Source organism: Panthera tigris, chromosome B4 (assembly GCF_018350195.1).
Source record: "Panthera tigris isolate Pti1 chromosome B4, P.tigris_Pti1_mat1.1, whole genome shotgun sequence".
Classification (NCBI taxonomy): domain Eukaryota; kingdom Metazoa; phylum Chordata; class Mammalia; order Carnivora; family Felidae; genus Panthera; species Panthera tigris.
The window spans coordinates 48,486,467-48,494,209 of NC_056666.1; positions in this window are offsets into that span (position 1 = coordinate 48,486,467).

Consider the following 7,743-nt stretch of genomic DNA (forward strand, 5'->3'; position numbering starts at 1 on the left):
TTGGGGAATAATAAATTCAGGCAAAATTATGTTTTTTGAGTGCTTCGTTTTATGAAGGTAACACTTGTTTCACAGATAGAATTAACCTGCCAGGAACCCCTATTTTTTGTAAAAACATTAAACCAGAAGAATGTTGCCTATTTTTAGGAGTGGCCTGATCATTGAACTGTTGAGAACAAATGTATTTTGTGGCTTCCTGGACTGTGGACCCACCTCCTCCTGAGTCAATCATCAGCCAGGCACAGCTTCACAACTGTTCCCATGGTAACCTTCAGTCAACTAGGGCAGCTCAGGCTTATACGCAGGCATAAGAGAAAAAGAAATACTGGCTGCTCTTGTTCATGATGCCACAAAAAGGGGTAATGCTGATTGCTGGATGAATAGCCTGAAAGGCAGAAGAGCTACTGAACCATGTATAAATCATGGTGTTAGTGTCCTAAGAAGATACAACTTCTAAAATTTACACGTTCCAAAGAAAATCAGTGTGAAAATGCAGATCAGAAATTTCGTAGTAACAATTAGTTGTGTTTGGAGAATCTACTAAGTAGTAGGTGTTGGGTTAAATAATGCACACATATAGTCTTGTTTGCTTTTCTTCAAAAGCCCAGTCATTCTAGTATTACCACAATCTGCCCAAAGCAACTGAGGTTCAAAGAGTCAAAATGTGAAGGTATCACTTAAGTGGGACTTGAACCCGGGTTTGCCTGTCTCCAGAATTTCTTTTTCTCTCTCAAAGTTGCCTCTTTTGTGATACCAGCCTTTTGGAGTATCTATCAAGCATAATCTAGAGGATTAAGTCATGGTCTGTGCTGAGGGAGTTCACCACCAATTAAATACAGATATGAAAAGTAGTGTTTGGGAAATCATTCTGGCTCCAGGATCTTACAATCTGGGGACGGTAGTGTTATAGAGTCATAAAATTTGCAGTTAAAGAATTGCCTTGAGGTGCCTGGGTGGCTCAGTCAGTTAAGCAACTGACTCTTGATTTCAGCTCAGGTCATGATCCCAGGGTTGTGGAATCGAGTCCTGCATCAGGCTCGGCCCTGAGTGTGGAGCCTGCCTGAGATTCTCTCTCTCTCTCCCTCTCTCTCTCTCTGCCCCTCCCCCACTCACTCAACATTCACTCTCACTCTCTCTCTCAAAACAAATAAATAAACTTAAAAAAGAAAAAAAGAAAAGAATTGCCTTGAGCGCCAGTTCCTCCCCATTATAACAGAGTAGCCTGGAGAAACCATTTAATTTCTTTGCACCACAGTGTTTTCATCTGTGAAGTGAGATAATGATTTCACGAGACGGGTTGAGGATTAAATGAGAAAATGTGTTTGAAAGTGCTTTATAAAATATAAAATGTGATATATGGTTGTTATTGTTTTCCTAAATATCACATTGAATTTTGGCACATCTCTGCAGCATAACATAATTCTTCCAACTTAAAAATGCCACATTAAGTTCTTTCCTTAGGCATGTTTTGTTTAATCTCCAAAATTAAGAGTTCTGTACAGCTTCCACCACAAGTCCATACTGGGAATCAGGAAATCATTACTGCATTCATATGTATATAATAAAATGCCATTTGAGGTGCTCAGTGAGTCAAGCGTCCAACTCTTGATTTCAACCCAGGCCACGATCTCACGGTTTGGGAGGTCAAGCCCCACATCAGCACAGGAGCCAGCTTGGGATTCTCTCTCTTCCTCTCTCTCTGCCCCTCCCCCATCATGTGTTCAAGCTCTCTTTCTCTGAAAAATGAATAAAAATAAAATGCCAGTTAACACATACATACATGGTAACTTGATAAGGAAATGCCATTTGTATTTATTTTAAATGAATGCATAGGGGGTAACGGAATTCTGTTACCATTCTGCACTCTGGTTGGGCAGAGCAAAGAGTATGACGGGAAGCTGCTGGTCCAAAGATAAGGTGTTTGATCAAGGAAATGGCAGTGCAACAAGTTCGGGTGTAATGAACTGTCAGCCTCTGGGCTGACACTGACCTTCAAATGTGTTTTCTTTGGCCAGCATAGTTTTATTTTGTTATAATTGTGCATTTTAAGGACGCTTTTAGGTAATGTGTGCACCCTCCCGTTTGCTAACTATTTCATCCATCAATCCTGTTCTACTAGACCGCTTCTCACATTTATATCACCTGCCTGACGTGTGAGTGTGGACCCCTTTGCCAAAAAAGAGGCAAAAGAGATGAGGACTCTGCATTATGAGATCATAAAAACAGAAGTGAAGGAAGGTATCTAGGCATGTAAAATATGGAGGTTGAACTGTCACGAATGTGGACTCGGGCATGGAGGGAGAGCTGACATGTTCCACCTGAAAACATACATTTAGGTCACATACAAAGAAATCTGGTATGACACAGAAGATTGTAAATACCAGCAACTTGCTGGAGGAGCTTCACAGCAGTTTCTGGCGGCACATACCAAGCACATAACTGTGTAAGTTAGTGTTCTTTACTTTTCATCATCATCCTTACCATCATCACCATCGCTATGCTTGGTCAGACGCAGTGCTCGCGAGGACAAAGGCACAGACTACCTGTCTTCCTCTTTACTCCTAAATAGAGTGAATCCCCAGCATCCTGCACCGTTCCTGATATATGCTTGCTGCTCAAGACACATCTGAAGGTTTCACAAATAATGGAAAATTAGTGGGAGGCCATCCCTAGCCTTTGAGATCAACATCCAAATTCTGTTCTGACGATTTCCGACAGAGTGCTGTGCATGATTCTGAGAAAGTGTCAGGAGGAACTCGGTCCTGTCAGGACAGCTCTGGGACTTTGATCTTCCTGAAGGAACCAAAAGGAAAGAAGATGTTGCTGGAAAAGTTTTCCTGCAGCTGCACAGGAGGCTAAGCGGATGAATTACATAGCGTCTGCAGAGAAGTATGGCCATAAATGCTATATAAGCACCGGACACCATTGATATTACTATTTTAAAGAATTGAGCATCCCATTACTTCTTATGTGGTAACCTTAGCACAGCAGAATATTCTAGTTGTTCCTTCTAAAATGCCCTCTCATAAGTCTAATCATTGATTGGGGTACCAGTGGAGCATTGATAATGTTCTGGATGCAGGTCACACAGGCAGATTTGGTGTAGGCAGCATTTTCTTAGACTTTCATCAGGTCTTCCCTGAATGGTTGTAACAGCCTCCTTAACAGTCCACTGGCCTTAGGTGGTCCTACTCGGGCAATTCCTAACTATACTGGTCCATGTTCCTAATTATATTGACCTTTCTAAACTGTGACCTAATCATGTCACTTTTCTACATTAAAACAGTCCACGATTTCTTTTGGCCCAAGAAATACTCAAATTCACATCTTGAATTGGGCTATCTACCTTCCCCTCTGAAGGTCCTACTATGATCCAGCCACCACAGAGGACTGTGGAGTCTTTTCTTCCCATTTCTCTAGATGACTCTCTGACCTTCGTTTCCCTGGTAAACTCCTGAGCCTCTTTCAAGCATCACTTCCACCTTGAAACCTTCCCCTCACGCCCATCACAGAAGCCGAATTAATTGCTTTCTTCTCTACATGGCGATAGCACTGAACAATTCTCTTGTATTGACCAGGACTGTAAGTTTTGGAAGTTCAGCTTAACTGACTTAAGCCATAAACTGGAATTTATTCACTCAGGTCACCAAACTGCCCAGGGGCGGGGCCATAGAACGTCTGAAACCAGGGCCTCAGACCGTATCAGGGATTCTCCCCCAATTCTTTCTTCATGACAGAAATTATAGATACTGACTTCTCCAGATTTACATCCATACATACTTGGCACCAGAGGGGAAAAAAGCTCCTTCCCATTAATTCCAGTCATAAAATTTCAGAGAAAGCATTCTAGTTGGCTGACTTGGTCCACATGAGCTTCCCTATGGCTCTCTCCGTGAAGGGAGGACTGGGCAATATGATTCACCCAGACTGAGTCAAGGTACTGACCTGGGAGTAGGGCACTATTAGCAACCTCCATCGGACCCCTTGTTGGCTTTATCGTGGGAAAGAAACAGTGCTCCAAAATAAGGAGGTGCAATCTAAGAAGGGATTCCAGCCAGGCAGAAAAAACAGGCATCAACCAGACAGGCTTTCAAAGTCTGTAACTAAACTAGCAGTACTCACATAGTGTTAAAATTATGCATTCGAGTGAGCCTTTGTCACTAGAGTCCAAGCTCCAGGAGTTCAAGTGCCCCTCAGAGCCTGTCGCCAACACCCAGCAAGATATCTGATACCAAGTGGGAGCTCAGCTAATGTTTGTTTGTTGTTGAATTGACAAAATGGATAGCTCTCCAATATTCTGTAAATATAACATCAAGTGAACACGATTACAGAGTCCCAAAGAGTTTTGAAGTTAGTTAAATGGATGTTTATAGAACCTCTATAGTTTAACGGTCGTTGAGGGATTCAGCACTTAACTAAAACACCAGAACCTTTGAAGTACAACCAATATTTATTGAGTTCATTCTATTAGCATTTTTATAAAAGCCATTTAATTCTTACTAAAATCCCATGAGTTATAAGAATCACCCCTGTTTTACAGATTAAGAAGATGAAGTTAAGAGATCTTGTTTCCCTGTGTTCTCAGATGATAGGCTGCAGCAAAGGAATAGAAACTCAAACCTTCTGATTCCAAGTCTGTTGCTGTGTTCTTAAGCAGATTATTTAACCTCTCTGAGTAAAATAGGGAAAATGACACTTATTTCTAAGATTGTTGTAATGAAAAAAAAAAAAAAACAACATAAAATGCCAAGTGCAAAGCCTGATCCAGATTAGGGGATCAGTACATAACAGTTGCTGTGTTTATCAGAGATGTTCCTAAGACGTCTGACTCCAACATCTCTGAGGCCAGTTCTCTTCCTTGTCCCACATTCTAGGCACTCATCCTGCATTTTCCTGCTCTTTAGTGCTGCCCACTCTGTCTCCAGTAGCTTCTGTTCCCTGGGACTGACCATTGAACAGGTCATAGGCTCCTGGGCTCCCCCTTCCTTACTGAGGCCAAGCACCCAGGCTCCCTTTGCTGTCTCAAGCAACTTACCTCTAGTTCATGAAAGAGAAATACCAGAAGATGTAAGGATGTGTGGATCCTAAACCTTGTTCTGACATCAATTAGCTGTGTGACATTTGCACCGCTGTTCTCTCAAGTGTGAAATGAAGGTGTTGGAGCGGAGAAATTTCTGTATTAAATTTTATTATGCAAAGAAAATTTCAGTAAAAATATTTTCATTGCAGAGTCAAGCAATACTATTACTCGGTTTCAAAAAAAAAAGTTTTAAATATTTCTCTATCCACCAAATAAATCCATGTTGGCCTTGCCTAAGTTTATCCATTTCTATTACTTATAAGTCTTCCTTCTTGCTGTACCCAGCAAGGATTACATGTCTGTATCATACATTCAGTATTTTCTCCTGAATATAGGTTCCAGGAAAAGCTGAAGCAAAGAGGACAGAGAAGAAATAGCATGATGACATTTCTTTAGGCTCACTGCCTAGACTCACTTGGCCTGCTGCCTTATTCTCATTAGTCCCACTGACTGAATCTGATTAGCCTACCCTGATTTATTTTTGGCAACCTGGGAGCACATGGGCCAATACTTATTTTCATGGCTGATACAATCATGCCCAAAGCTGTCATTAGATTTTGGAAGATTAGTCTCTTTCCCTGGAAGATTGCACTGTCTGTGAAGCATCATGACCCATTAGATATATGTTTCTTAAACACTTTACAAAACTGAGTCTATTTATCCCTCTTTTCATTACCTCAAAAACTTTGTTATTGGCTACTACAACATAGAGCAGGGGTCCTGGGTAGCTCAGTTGGTTACGTTTCCGACTCTTGATTTTGGCTCAGATCAAGATCTCACGATTACGAGATAAGATGGTGCCCCGAGTTGGGTTCCACACTGGGCGTGGAGCCTGCTTAGAATTCTCTCTCTCCCTCTCTCTCTCTGCCCTTCTGATGCTCGTGCCCCCCCCCCCACTGCTTTCTCTCTCTGTCTCTCAAAAATAAATAAACAAAACATAGAGCAAAAAACTCTTGTCATTATGAACCTGATGTTTGTAAACTTAACTGTTTTCTGAGTTGGTGAACCAGTATTTATAACCAAAAATTAATAAAAGCCAGAGTTCAGTGTTACTGGATATTCAATGCTTGGTTTAGCATCACAGTTCCATCTGGATCACTGGCAATATGAATGCGTCCCATTTTCTAAATGTTTATTATGTTTACCAAAAGAACACAATTTTAGAAATCTGCCCATGTGTCTGAGGATGACAGACAATATGGATAAAAGTACATTTTAAACATCAGTCCATACTGACTGTTCTATATTAGAGAGACCTGCCTACGACTGACCGGATCACAAAGCACCTAGCATATGCCAGGCAGTGGTCCTAGAACTCCAGATGCAGCTAGCAATGAGACACAGCCCCTGGCCCTAGAGGATTTGGGGTCTAGTATGGTTATAATATCATAAACACAATTAAATCTACTAAATGTTAACATAGAATTAAACTTCTGTCAATGGCCAGATATTCCTTACAAATACTAGGACCTGTAAACACTAGATTTCTAAAAAATCCAAATAATAAGAAAAAACATTTTTAGGTACACTTTAACCTTGTTTAGGGAGCTGATATATGTATTGTATGCATGATTTGGCTACTGACAATGTGTGAGGTACCATTAGGTTAATTCTCAGAGGCAAATGTCCACATATAATTAATGCAATCAGCAATGCTTTCATTCATTTAACAGAGACTTACCAGTTGTGTATGTGTGTCAGACTCAGTGTTAGGAAAAGAAATCAAGAGGGGAAGATAAATAAATATGTGGAACAATAATGGAACTCAATTTTGGTACTTGTGTGATAAGTGCTTAAGAGCCCAAACTAGATGTGTGGCCTGGGGCAAGTGACTTCATCCTTCTGAGCCTCAGTTTCCTTAACTACAAACTGAGATTGAAAAATAATACCTATGTCATGAGGTCATTTTGAATATTAAATGAGATGATCACGTTTATAGACTACATAGCTTCATATCTGGATCCATGTAAGTCCTAAACAAGAATTAGCAGTTTTTGTGTCCCACTTTCACAGAAGAGAAATCTGAGGTTCAGAGCAGTGAAATAACTTCCTTGGACCCCACAGACCCAGAAGATAAATTAAAAACAAGGCAGCAGTGGGGCTCCAGGGTAGCTCAGTCGGTTAAGCATCCAACTCTTGATCTCAGCTCGGGTCATGATCTCACAGTTCCTGGGATGGAGCCCCACATTGGGCTCTGCAATGACAGCACAGAGCCCACGTGGGATTCTCTCTCTCCCTCTCTGTCTCTGCCTTTCCCCCATTTGTGCATGCGCGTGTGTGCACATGCACGTGCTCTCTCTCAAAATAAACTTAAAAAAATAAAACAATTAAAAAATAAAAATGGAGCAGCACTGATATAAAGTATATGAGTCTTGTTTGATATCAGAGAGCAGAAGGACTGAATCTGCTTGTGCAGTACGGGAAAGACTCAGGAAGGAATACTTAAACCAAGTACACAATGACTTTTCAAATGCTGTCCATAAACATTTATCTAGACACTTGGAGCAGTTTTCATTCCCCTAACCGCTGCCATTCCCACAGATCCCAGTGATTCTCAGTCTGGTTCCTTCTTCAAAGAGCATTTCAGCTTTTCTTATTAAAGATTGGCTAACCTTTAATGAAGAGGATTATCACAGGATTCTCAGTCCTGACTTTATTTTCAG